Source organism: Caretta caretta, chromosome 4, assembly GCF_965140235.1.
Source record: "Caretta caretta isolate rCarCar2 chromosome 4, rCarCar1.hap1, whole genome shotgun sequence".
NCBI lineage: Eukaryota > Metazoa > Chordata > Testudines > Cheloniidae > Caretta > Caretta caretta.
Window position 1 is genome coordinate 54,140,682 of NC_134209.1, and position 14,401 is coordinate 54,155,082.

The 14,401-nt window shown below is 39.0% G+C and overlaps 1 long non-coding RNA gene across 1 annotated transcript in view; it reads right to left on the reverse strand.

Annotated features, from left to right (window-relative positions):
* Positions 1–2,471: 2,471 nt before the first annotated feature.
* LOC142071753 (uncharacterized) overlaps positions 2,472–14,401 on the reverse strand; it is a 72,703-nt gene continuing 60,773 nt past the window's right edge. The window contains exon 3 of the long non-coding RNA XR_012667944.1: positions 2,472–2,541. This is a non-coding gene — a long non-coding RNA (uncharacterized LOC142071753). The remainder of the gene's footprint in view (positions 2,542–14,401) is intronic.

Genomic DNA, 14,401 nt, shown 5'->3' on the forward strand with positions numbered 1-14,401 from the left:
AGCACTCTAAAATTCTTGTTCAATTTTATTCGATTCAGAAATCTCCTTTCCAAAGATTTCCTCTGGGGGTGAACTATAAGGACTGACACCAAATTTGTCAGGTCAGATTAATTAGCATGTAAATTTAAATCTCTTTTCTTTATTTTGTGTTCTGCCTTGATGAAGAACACAAGTTAAAATATTTTAACCATCACATTAAATAGTGTTGGATTTTAGCTTAATGTAGGGGAACATATAGTATATCTGCTCCTTCACATTTTCAGTGCTACCAATTAAACTGCAGATCCCTCTTTCATCCAGGGAGGGATGTGTCTCTTACCAAGAAAGTGGCAACATCTGCTTTCTAAGACAACATCTGCTAGGGAAGTGAAGAAAGCAGAATATAAGCTGTTTAGTCAAATTGTTCATAGATAAAGAAACAATTAATTACAAGAGGTGGGGCAGGCAACAGATTAGGACCTGCATGTAATTAGCTATGCTTCAGATGCCAAAACACACTGCTTGGGAAAATATAATTAATGAGTTAGTGAGAGCTCCTGATGACTCTCAGCACTGCAGAGTAATAAGAGTGCTACAATCTGCGCCAAAATGTCTACTGGGCAAAGGTCTAAGGAGTTGGTTTCTGTGCTTGCAATGAGGCATACTCTGGAGCAGAATGCTTTCCCACTGTGCCCAAATCCCATTAGAACTGGCAAAAAATATATATTTGGAACCACCGCCTGTGGAATATATAAGCCTCACTCTCAGCCAAAGTCGGTTTCACCAGCAAAGGTTTAGTTTTGTCCAAGTGAAACAGTATAAAAAGATTACATTTTTCAGTACTTGCAGAGATTGCACTGATGAAGAATATAATGTAGTCTAACCCCTCACAAGCTACTAATTTATTGCAGGACGAACTCAGAAGTCATAGCAATATACACTATAACATATTTAGCAGACGATGATGCAAGGAGAAAAAGAGAATCCAGATAGTGCTCTCTCCTGTGCATTTCTTAGTACTTATGTCCCAGATTCTGAAAAGAAAACCACGTGGCCAGATCCTGCCCCTGCACAGAGCCCTCTTGGGGTCTAAACTTTCCACATCTAGAATTTTATGTCCATCTTAATTTTAATTCATATCAAAATGCATTAGGGAAAAAAACTGAAATTTTTGAAATATTTCAGTTCACTTCACTTTCCTTTTGTCTCCAAAAGGTGATTTTCTACTCCATGTTGTGTTCCCCATACTCCTTAAAATGTTTACAGATTAGCTAGGGAAAATCATTAGAGCTTGAAATTTCACGAGTCCCACCTTCAAAATTCCATGCAAAACTGTTGCTCATGGATGTTGTGATCTCTCTCAAGGCAAAATGAACTGTCACATAGAAAGTCTCTCTCATGCACACAATGTATATACGGCTTAATTTTGCTAAACTGATTAACAATTTTGGGTGCCCAACTTGCAGCAACTTCAGAGGGCCTGATTTTTAGTGATGGGTACCCAACCTCTGAAAATGAGTTGTCGCTAGGTGTCTGAAGCTGGGCACACAAAAAATGGAGGCACTTGAAAAATCACTAGTCATTTTTGCAAATTTAAGTTGTAAACGTGCATACACACAAATACACACAACAGCACACCAGTCCAGGTGGGAACTACAGTACTCAAGGAAGGATATATATGCTTTATGTTTGATCACCAGAAGTGACATAGGGATCTTATTGGGTCCTTCATATGTCAGTCAAGTAGGCACATGACTTTAAAATAGAATTCAGGGCAACCACATTTAGATACGAGTTGGAGGCTGGAATTATAATTATTAATTACAATTACAGTTTTGATCTTGGATATAGAGCTCATTAAAGTTAATATAGTTTTTCTGTTTACTTCAGTGGGATTTGGATCCAGCCCTGTGACTATAAGGGGAATAAAAAAAAATCAAACAAATAACATGGCCAAACAATATTTAAAAGCATGCTGTAGAGCAAACTAACTCAAGCTAAACTATATATAATATCTAGTAATGGAGGAAACTGAAGTGGATTCAGATTATGGATACTTACTGAAATTGTAAATACAAGGGGATCCTAATCAGGCAACATGACCTTCTTCTCGTGGCACAAAACCCCACCAGCTCAATTACTTCTTGTCTTTTTGCAGGAGAGGACTGATGGCCTGCCATGCTACCTCTAAAATCTTTGTGAGATAGACTGTTCTCCCATCTGGTGTTTGGGAGCTACCAGGACAAGCCACCACCCAGCTACAATCCCTCTGTTCTGCTTTCTTTTGTAGCTACTGAGGGTGTTAATTACAGCTGGTGGAAAGTTTTCAGATGGAACAGTTTTCCATTGCAAAGTGCCGATTCCACAAAATTGAAATATTCCTAGGAAATATGTCAATCAAAACTTGATGGAAATTAGGGAGGCTGATCACCCTCCAGCCTGCCTAATTTCCTGCTTACCAGCCAGCAGGTAAGCTCTCCAGCTCCGATTCAGTCCTGGATTTTCCCGCAAAAATGTGTATCTCCTCTCCTAAATAGTTCAGATAACGAAGGTCCATTGTCTCTGTAAAGGAACAATGTACAACAACTTGCTACCTTGAATGGAATTACCCACACAGTTCACAACACTGGATTAATTTTGATTAATGCACAAAAAATTTTTACTACAAACGGATAGGTTTTAAGTGAGTACAAGTAATAAGGCATTAAAGTCAGAAATGGTTACAAGAATTATAAAGATAAAATGCTTTCTAAACTTAAACTAGACTTGGTTTAAAATGAAGTTCCCAATATCATGGCTGACCAAGTTTCAAGTCGGAATCTGCATCCAAAGTCCATAGACTATTTCTTTTGTCTTCTTAGGTGGGAAAAAAAAGAGCTGGACAGGAAGAGATAACTTGGGGTGTTTTCTCCCCTCATTTTTATAGTTCAGTCACTCTTTGAAATGCATTTCCCCAAGAGTGACCCCTAAATAAACTTCTTTTCAGCTTTTCAGGGAACAAGGAGACATGGAGTCTCATGGGGGAAAGTTTAATGCCGTTGTTTGCTAAAATCACCTCCTTTTCTTGACAAAGAATGGCCACTTGATAGGTGATGACCCATCAGTTTTGATGACACCTGGCTGGGGTATCAACTTGCCCTTTGTCTTTGAAAACCTCTTTGGGAAACAGGTTTATCCTCTTCCCAGATTTGACTAGTAAACACACTTCAGTCATAATTTTAGCTTATATTCATAACTTTACATATAATATTGCTAAATGCATTCTGCCATGATATTATTGACCAGCAAGTTATTAGTTTTCACATGATATCTCAACAAGGCATATTTTATACAACGATTACTACCATAGTGTATAGGGTACAAATACAGGGACGCATTCCATCACAATATGCATATCCTCTGAGAAAATGACTCAAATCTGCATCTAATGGCCCTCCTAAACACATAAGTAGGATTCACCCCGAAGTTAAAGTAGATTAAGAAGGATTTTTCATCACACCAGCCAAGAAGGAGCAGGAACTGTAGGGGTGCACTACTTACTCAAGCCAAGGAGAGGAAGAAGGAGCACTATTTTTAGCAGAGGAGGGAAGCTTCATTCCACCCTTCCATTCATACCACCCATTCCACCCTTTGACCCCTGGGCTCAGCTAGTCAGGGAACACAAACCAATGCTATGAGACTTAAAACTAGTCACAACAAACCTACCCATCTTAAAATGCAAACACAAAATGTAGAAATTTGCCAACATACATTTTCACAATCTTCTAAAACAGTAGTAGTTTTATATTGACAAATTGTGAATGTTACCATAATTGTACCTTTTATTCCATTTTGTTGACCTAGAACACAAACAAATCCCAATGAAAACATATTGGTTGCGAATTGTTAATCCACCTTTGGTTGTTAGAGATCAGTGAATAGTATTTTCAAATTTGGGGGTCCTAATATTTTGAAACATGAATACCATCGAAATGCAGGCTACTTCACAAAAGTTGTTCTGAAGTAGCACATTTGTATTTGTTTCATATGGTATGTGAAATACCTACTTTTTACATTGATCTGCAAGTTTCAGAGTAATAGCCGTGTTAGTCTGTATTCGCAAAAAGAAAAGGAGTACTTGTGGCACCTTAGAGACTAACCAATTTATTTGAGCATAAGCTTTCGTGAGCTACAGCTCACTTCATCGGATGATGAAAGCTCACGAAAGCTTATGCTCAAATAAATTGGTTAGTCTCTAAGGTGCCACAAGTACTCCTTATTGATCTGCAAGGGATTCATGGCACATCCAGTAGTGGTTGGAGCAATGTCTCTCTATTGAGATCCTACAATTAACAAAATACAGACATGAAATTTTTAACAACCTATGATGTGGGGGAGGGGAGAAGTGATTACTGCTGTACAAGCAAAACAAACGACAATAAGTTTTAACCAGTTTTATTAAACCATAAACATTTTACATGAAAACTGAAATTATAATGACATGGGCAAAATCCAACAATTTGTTATTTTTGTATGAGATAGAAAATGTACTTAAGTGAAAATAAGTCACTAAATAAACCTAGCCATTGTTTAAAATAGTCACCAAGCCAGCCATGGAAAAAAGAATTATTTTCCTTGAATGTCTTGGCCCTTAAGAGGCTGACATGCAGAAAATTATTCTCTGAGTTTCCTGTGCTATGGAGCACCAACTAATAAACCAAGAGAGAATCTGGCTCCCACATATGCTTCTTATCTCCTCAGTCAGTTGTGACATATATTCAGCTTTCTAGTAGTGTGCCTTTTCTAGACTTTGAGCATTGTTCTACCTGAGCAAAGACATCCAAAACTAAGGTCAAGCTGGCGTTAGGAAGAATGCTGTGTTTACACAACCCATCAGCTATGTTAGGTAAATTCATTTCAGTCACTACATATCAATATGAGCCTTCTATGAAAGCTTTCTTTTAGACATTGCCAGTCATCCTGGTAATTTTGTTTCTGCAGTACTGCCCAGAGACAGGATGAGAAGTGTCCTCTGAATGACCATATCCTCTAAGGAGGAGACTACACAAGGATGACCCTATGAAAAGAGACTCCTGTGTTAGGTAGATCATTAGTAGTTTTCTTGTATTCATCTTCCTCTTTCTATTATTGAAGAGGAAATTACTTCATTCTTTTATTCTTATTTTGTTTGAATGCCACAAAAATAATCTCATACAACAGCCATCATAGCACACTTTATATGAATTGAGATTATACTGGATTGATGGGATCGGATTGTACATAGTTACTCAGAACTAGCCTGAAGGCTTCATCACAGTTGAAATTGTGGCTTATCAGCATTCAGAAAAATCACTGGGTTTTTTTTCTTTGATTTTTTAAAACACACAAAAAATGTATTTTTATACTTTTCTGTTTATATTTAACTATTATGCTCAAAGTTATATGAACTTTTCAGTAGTAGTCTGTGAACTCTGAAAGGTTTATATGTTGCAAACTTGTGACAGAATTCTCTTGCATATCTGCAACTCCTCGTGATTCTCTTACATTTGCAGGGTAGGATGTAGTTAGAGGTTTTTATTCATCGTCCTACCACTTCTTCCCTAATGTGATGTAATGAGCAAGCTTAAAAGCCATTATTCTTATCACACTAATTGAATCCTTTTTTAAAGAAATCATTATGTTTTAAGTGGTTTTTGCCAGGAAGTAATTCTTCGCTATTTTTCACAGCCCCCCGTTCTTGAAGAAAGACAAGCCTAACATGTTTGAAAACCTCTAGATTCTTACACCCTTTAGCATATTCCTTTGAATACTTCTCATTTCATAAGTTTTGCTTATGTGTTGACATGGAGAAGATTCCAGAACTGGAGATTGCTGAATTTAATAAAGTGTAACTTATTCCAGAGCTTCAATAGAAAGTTTCTGATAGCATATATATGTGGAGAATGAGGTGGGTGAAGGAAGACATTGACTGGGATTTGATCAAAGCAAGTGCTTTGGCTATGATCATGGGGGTAAACTGCTACATGCAAGTTATGTATCTGGAGCCTCTTTGTTCCAATAAATGCCAGCACTCTGCCAAAAAAAAGTGAGTATTGCTTTTAAGCCTCCAAAACCAACAAATCATTGCATATTCTTAGCACCTCTTGATGACACCCCTAATTGTGGCTTTCAAATTGACAACAAAACAAGAGCCTCATTTGTCTAAAATGCAAAAGTCAAACTATTTGTTTGAACTCCTGATAGAGAAAAATATTCATATGAAAAAAAATCCATTGTCAGCTCCATCACTGACCAAAGCCATATTAGAATATGCTGCCCTCTTCTTCAAAGTCTAAGAATATTTCTTCCTTTATAAAGTGAGTGTGATTTGATTAAATGACTACTTTACTAACTAATAAAGAACTAAGCATCTTTCAGAACTGTAGCAGTCTCTTATCTAGAGCCAATGGAGGACACAGGCAAAAAAGCAAACTGCCTTCTTCAACTAAATAAATTCTTTGTATTTTTCATGCTTTCCATTTCCATTAACATTCTTGGTGTTTTTCGTTAGCTGACCATAAGAAAACAGATTTTAGATACGATTTTTCCACCCTATAGTTTACTCTTTCTTATGCAGTAACACTTTTGTACACATATATTGCTTTTATTTAAAGTGATCCCAAGGGAAAATTATACAGCCTCATTTCAGGGCTCTCCAAAAGCCATCATGAGGATAGGTACTAATTGGCATCCATATTAAATAGTCAAAGTAGGATTGACTGAGCATAGATGGACATTGCAATGCCCTCTAAACCCTGGACATGCAAGTTATGTACCTGGAGCGTCTTTGTTCCAATAAATGCCAGCACTCTGCCAAAAAAAAAGCGACTATTGCTTTTAAGCCTCCAAAACCAACAAATCATTACATATTCTTAGCACCTCTTGATGACACCCCTAATCTCTGCCTACATCAAGACTTTCTACCTACATGAGACATTTTGACAGAGCAGAGGGGAGAAAGCTTGGACTGTTGATGCCTAAGTTGTGCAAGCTCTGTAGATAAGTAACGGAATCAGCCTTCAGGATAGTCAAACCAATACTTCTCAGGAGCAAGTGGACCCTAGATAGACTACCAAATTCAGACAGTCATGTGGCTAAATCTGGAAACCTGGATTCACTTTCTAGCTCTGCATACTTCTAGCGTGATTTTGGGCAAGTCACTTAGCCTCAGCCTCTAAGCACTGCCATCTGAAAAATGGGACTATCATATTTACACACCTCACTGGGGCAATGTGCTTATGGATCTTTAGATGAAAGGTGCTATAGAAGCACAAAAATAAAATTAAAATAAATGTGAATGTAGTACAATGCATCTTTACTTATGCCATGCACCCCCACATGTCCTTCATAACTAAAAGCCTGAGTGGTGCTGAATTCTCCAGTGTATCAGATTTTGACCTTTAGGTTTCCCTAATAAAGCCAGCTATCAATTACCTCAAGGAGCTGTCATAGCAGTTAGGGATGGGTGGGCACAGGAAGGACCCGCCAAGCCTCCATGCCATCCACAGGAACTGGGGTGGCCATTATGTCATCTCCACAGCACCAGAGGATCCCCCTATCTAAAGGATACTCCAACCTTAACTGCAGCAATAGATATACATTACCTTTGTGTCATAAATATAAAGGGAAGGGTAAACACCTTTAAAATCCCTCCTGGCCAGAGGAAAAATCCTTTCACCTGTAAAGGGTTAAGAAGCTAGGATAACCTCGCTGGCACCTGACCAAAATGACCAATGAGGAGACAAGATACTTTCAAAAGCTGGGAGGAGGGAGAGAAACAAAAGGGTCTGTGTCTGTGTGATGCTTTCTGCTGGGGACAGAACAGGAATGGAGTCTTAGAATTTAGTAAGTAATCTAGCTAGATATGCATTAGATTATGATTTCTTTAAATGACTGAGAAATTAAGCTGTGCTGAATAGAATGGATATTCCTGTCTGTGTGTCTTTTTGTAACTTAAGGTTTTGCCTAGAGGGATTCTCTATGTTTTGATTCTAATTACCCTGTAAGGTATTTACCATCCTGATTTTACAGAGGTGATTCTTTTTTACTTCTATTAAAATCCTTTTCTTTTTCAGAAACTGAATGCTTTTTCATTGTTCTTAAGATCCAAGGGTTTGGGTCTGTGGTCACCTAAGCATATTGGTGAGGATTTTTACCAAACCTTCCCCAGGAAGTGGGGTGCAAGGGTTGGGAGCATTTTGGGGGGGGGAAACGTTTCCAAACAACGCTTTCCTAATAAATAAACCCAGATAAACGTTTGGTGGTGGCAGTGGAAGTCCAAGGGCAAAGGGTAAAATAGTTTGTACCTTGGGGAAGTTTTAACCTAAGCTGGTAAAAGTAAGCTTAGGAGGTTTTCATGCAGGTCCCCACATCTGTACCCTGGAGTTCAGAGTGGGGGAGGAACCTTGACACTTTGTATTACCAGCACAGTGCATAGCAACCCCAACACAGGAGAGAATCTGAGGTTATATTTTTATAACAGACACCCAGAATAAATATAACCACAGCCATCTGATCTGGAAGGTATTAAAGCATAGTGCAAAATCTTTGGCTCTCCTATACTCAGCACAGGATGCAATTTAGCAATAACCCTTCAGTAATTACATTCAATCCAAGTATAACCCCATTTAAGTCAATGAATTGAGTCTATGGAGGAATTTGGCACTTTGTGTCTTCTCCCACCCTCACCCTCCATAAAAAAATCATTAAAAGCCTGAGGGTTATTTTTGACTCCAGCTTATTTTTTCAAGAGATCTAAACCACAAAAAGAAATTGACAAAACCTTAACCAACAACACTGGTTCATTTAGAATGGCCTCATTCTTCTGGTATCTTGATCACAGATACCATGATATAGCAACCAATGGCACAGCAGAACCATTATTATTATTGTTAGATTTTCATAGTGCCCTCAAACGCTTTTCAAACACAGAAGGTATCAGCATAGGAGTTCACAACTAAAAACAGACATACAGAGAGAGATTAGTGGGAAAGGATACAGCAAAAGTAGGGCACCCAAGTGCCATCTTGGCCACATCTTGGTCAAACAAAGGTTTGGGTTTTTTAAATGTACTTGTCAGTGTAAGTCATCTGGCTACTTACAGACAGCACAGCAGTTTTCATCTGCCACTAAGTGGAATTTCACACTACCTGCACAAATAGCACCAGTTTAGATGGTTTCCAGAGCACAGGCTAGGATATAGAGACTACTACACAGTTTTTAACTTGTTTCTGGATCAACAAAAAGTTTGCTGTCATACATTATTTCAGGACATTCTTTTCCATTACTGTTTACATTTTTCTAAATACTTGAGCCCTACCCTGTTCCTAACTGTTTACTTTGTTTTCCCATGGAATTGTGTGTGTTCAAAAGCATCTTATTTTTCATGGAAGTCCTAGTGGGAGGGATGCAATCACACAGCAGCGGCAATTAATAATATATAGACATTATTTACAGATTAGTCTGATTATGCCACTGACAGAAGAAAATAGAGAACTTTTTAAATCTCTGTAAAATGTAAGCACCTTCTCCTCCATGTTTCTTTCACTACTTTTTGTATTACTACACTGCATTATGGAAAAATTATGCTCTGCTTCTGCATTCCTTCTGCTCCCAAAATATTCATGATTGTGTGCAAGCAATGCAGATTTAGATCCTTTGTTCACTTTTTGCACAGGGGAGGGGGAGGGGGAGGGGGCGCATAAAAGGGTCAGTTTCGCTTGGAAAACATCCTGAGGATAAATTTGCGTCTAGAGAAGAAAAGCGATTGTACTTCCCCTTGATACAAAGTACTTCATGGGTATGTGAAATCTTCAATCTTCTGCCTACTTTAGACTAAATGCAGCCGAGGGAATATTTGTGTCTATAACATTTAAAGAGTAAGGTATATTTTAAAAAAATGTACCATAATTTTCAATTATGCACTCACAATCTATAATTGGTTGAAAGAAAAAAGATTGTATTTAAAGGGTCATCAGCATGCTCTGGATTCATGTTACAGCAACATCTTCTGAATGGAGATGAGAGAAGTAGAGGAAAACTAATGAGGTAGGCAATCTGAACCTTATTAAAGACAAAATTTAAAAGGAGAGGATGAGTGTAAAAGTGGGAAAGTCATAATACCTATAGATCAGTTAAAAGCAGTGAAGATAAGATCTGAAGTATCTGATGATGCAGAGTAGGAATAGAATGAAGAAACACCACTCTCCCAATCAGAATATGCTTCAATTACTTAACCAAAGGCTCTGAAGGCACTGAACAATGTTCGTGCCACAACATACAAGTTGACCCCTGATATTTGGCCATGCAAATGAGGAATAAGGAACATCTGGACCATTTGATTAGAGACTATCTGTGACTCCCTTAGAGAAAGGAATCTAACTGTGACCTTGAACCACAACAGTAGAAAAAAGAAAAAGATCATTGTCAAATGATCAAAAAATCATCACTGAATGCCAAGTACTGTACCTCACTAACTCCCCACACTGTGCAAAGTGTTACAGAAAGTAGTAGAAAATCTGTCTCAGCAGCACCTGAGCTCCACCAGCATCTAGGCCTTGTCCTGATTTCCAAAAAAAAAAAAAAAAAGCCAAAAAACAAAAAGGTTCATTCAAGTTAGCCACGCCATAGCTCCCCACAGTCTTTACCTTGACATGCTAACTTGTGCAAAAACTAGAAACCTCCTCATCTTCCTTAAAATTTTAACTTTAGTTAGTTAAAAATAAAAGGTGTGTTTTTAACACAAGTTAAGACCCTTTCTAGTGAGCCTTCAGACTTTCATACAGCACAGGTAATCAATCTTATCCTAGGCAGAGACAAAGGTCAACCATCTTTGCTGACAGTACTAGACTTATCAACAGTTCTTTATATAGTTTCCCACAAAGGTGCTGCTGGCTGAGATGTGCAAAGAGATAGAGAATTTAAAGACAAGTTAAACTGACTTTGTTCATTCTTTTCAGGCAGATCCGAAAAGCTCATGTTGAACAACAGTTCCTGCTCGCTGAAAACTCACATATGCAGGGTCCTACAAGTTTTGATCATATCCTTTCTCCTACTCAACATCTATGCCAGAGTCTAGAGGAAATCATATTGTGCCATGGGATCAAATATCACCATGTCAGTAAAACGGAGTTTTAGGTTGTAAAAAGCAGCAGACAATGACGGTTATTAAATGTGATTTTTATCTTGATGAGGTCTCTTTAATTGCCAAAGAATTAACACCTGGACAAAGTATCTTAGCACCACGTTCCCCAAGCAGGGGGTTTAATCCTGTATATGGGTGCAACTGTCACTATAGAAAAGGAGAGAAGATATATTGAAAACAGAAGATGAGAAAAAAATTTAACTATGCCATGGGCTGAAAAAATTCCCTTCCTACCTCCTCCCTAAGTAAAGCAGCAGGCATGTAGCATGCTTTGTGGCCGGAGCAGCAGCAAGTGTGCACACCCACAAATTTACATGTTGTGTCTGTTTTGTAGGCAAAGAGATAACACAGGGATCGGCAACCTTTGGCACACGGCCCACCAGGTTAAGCCCCCTGCCAGGCCGGGCCGGTTTGTTTACCTGCCGCATCCGCAGGTTCGGCCGATTGCAGCTCCCACTGGCCGCAGTTCGCTGCAGGGCTATGGGAAGCAGCATGGGCCAAGGGATGTGCTGGCCACCACTTCCCGCAGCCCCCATTGGCGTGGAGCAGCAAACCACGGCCAGTGGGACCTGCGATCGGCCAAACCCGTGGACGCGGCAGTTAAACAAACCGGCCCAACCTGCCAAGGGGCTTACCCTGGTGGGCAGAGTGCCAAAGGTTGCCAATCCCTGAGATAACACTTCAGGACCAGTTCTGCCCTCTGTCACACTGGCATAACTCCTCTGAAGCCCATGTAGTTACATCAGTGTAAAACTGGTATAAAATAATATCAAAATCAGGCTTTTATATATTATTTGTATTACCATAGTGCCTAGGAGCCCTAGTCAAGAACTAGGAGCCCATTGTGCTGGGTGCTGTACAAAACACAGAACCAACAAACAGTCCCTGCCCCAATGAGCTCACAATTGAAATATAAGACAAGAGACAACAGATAGATACAGACAGATGTGGGAGTCTAAGGAAACAATGAGACAATATTGATCAGCATGATAAGCACACCAGCAGCCTAACTTAAACTAGGTGTGCTTATCATGCTGATCACAGCAAAGGAGAGTTTTAAAGAGGGATTTGAAAGAACAACAAAGTAGCTCTGTGGATGTTTACAGGGAGCTCTTCCAAAGCATGAAGGGCAGCTTTTACAACTTAAAGAACTGTACAAATGTTAGCTGAAATAATCTTCCCAGGGTATGGAGAAAATGAAGCACAGAAGACCTGATTCTCTTCGGCTCTACTCCTTGTGCAATCATGTAGAGCTGTACATAGTGGATATAAAATGCTACCAGATCAGAATGGCAGCATTTTACTCTTACTTTAATGACTATGCAAAAGTGCAAGGAATTAAGGAACAAGGCCCCCAGGGCATATGTGGCTTGCCTGAGGTCACGCAGCAAGTCAGTGGCAGAACTGAGATGAGTTCCCTACTTCTGGTGCTCTGCTAAGCAAAAGACTATGCTCTTGAGGGCTGCAGTCCCCAGAACCTTTAATCTGGAACTTTTCCCCAGCACTTCTAAAAGAAAAAGAAATTAAGCAGCCTTGCTGTAGGAAGGGGATGAAACTTTTTTATGATCATTAGTCTGATCCCCACAGGCCTGTTTATACTGTAGCTTTTCCCTCTTCAGTCAGAGGAAACAATAAAATAGTATTTTAGAGTTTGGCAAATACCTAATAACTTCCTGGGACACACAATATACAGTACATGAACTGAGAAAAGCTTTTGATCATTATCTTGGGAACTACACAACATAACAGAGCATGAAGTTTACTCTTATGCGAGCCATTTCCTGACACAACTGTTCCAAGAGCTCAGCATCTATTCACTGGGATAATTGTGACAGCTGGATACTGTAATAAATATATATATAATATACATTAGTACAGTCATATATAGTCTTCATTTTCCTTTACCAGAAGAGACGTGGTTGCGTATGAATTTCAAAGAAAAAAGTAATTTAGTTCTCTGGATGTCCCACCATGAAAAGGTATTAGACTTACAGTGCAAAGATTTCAGTTAATCTAGGATAAAGATCAAATTAAAGAGGAGAGTAGTCACTCTAGAGGCTAGACAACCTTCTAAATTTGGTTATTTGCATTATTAAACTGCTTCAAGACATATGGACAGACTTCTATAAGCAGCCTATAAGTTCATTCTTACCTCTCCTGTGCCATCTAGTGTTTTCAAGCTGTTACTAAGCATTTAACACTGTTAAGGATTCAGCTGACGATTTAGCCTTCCTGTACAGTCAGGGATGGGCAAACAAAAATTAAAAAAAAAAAAAAAAAGAAAGATTTCTCAGAGGAGAGTCAAAGTAATGGAAGTTGAAAATGAACAGTGCTTTACTGACCAAACAACATAAAGGAAAGGGTTTACACTTTAAATACAAAACTCTGGTGTACACATATTGAGACGCTGCATAATAAAACCAAGAAGTGTCATCAGAGCCCTGTGCAGCGCTGTGCAAGTAGAATTCACCAGCCTACACATCTGTTTGGGAAAAGGCAGACACACAGTGAGGACTCAAACACAACTACCTTCCCATATTTATGTTTCCACGTTTTTGTCCCACTTGTATTTTGGGCTTGGGTACCTCATCTTGTCAAAAAAGACACTAATAGCTCTGGCTGCAGCACCTACTGCATACACCGTTCCCCAGAACTAACCCTCCTGTCCTGCGGATACAGCCTATCAGCCCTCTGGCTAAAAGCACGTGCTGTTCCCATGGTGCATGGTTAGGAAACCCTTCCTTCCATCAAGCTGCAGGTTGCTTGACATACCAATATGTGGAAACTGGCTGTTAATGTCATTGAAATTCCTGACACAAGTAGTGACCCAAAAAATAAACCCACAGCTTTTTTGACATGCTAGACTGCTGGTACATGCAGATACTCTCACTGCAAGGCTCAGTATTGGTCAAGTGTACCACAAAGCTGCCCACCTTCATAGTGACAAAGAAGCAGCAAGTTTTATCAAGAGCTGTAAGAGTGTGGAGAGCCACCTGCCAAGCAAGTCTTTTTTTGTCTAAAATTTAAGAAACGCTTCAAGTTCACAAGCCAGTGGTGAATTCTGGAAGGTAGAAGAATAAAGCTACTCACTTGGGAAAAAGGAGACAGATACAATGTTGACAAGCTCTCATGATTTTATTATGAGCACACTATGCTGAAAAGCAGGATTTCTATCCCATGGGAAGTTTGATATTGTTCCAGATCAGGATGAAAAGTTGAAATATCAATTTTCTTTTTTCAGAATGGAAAATTCCAAAATAT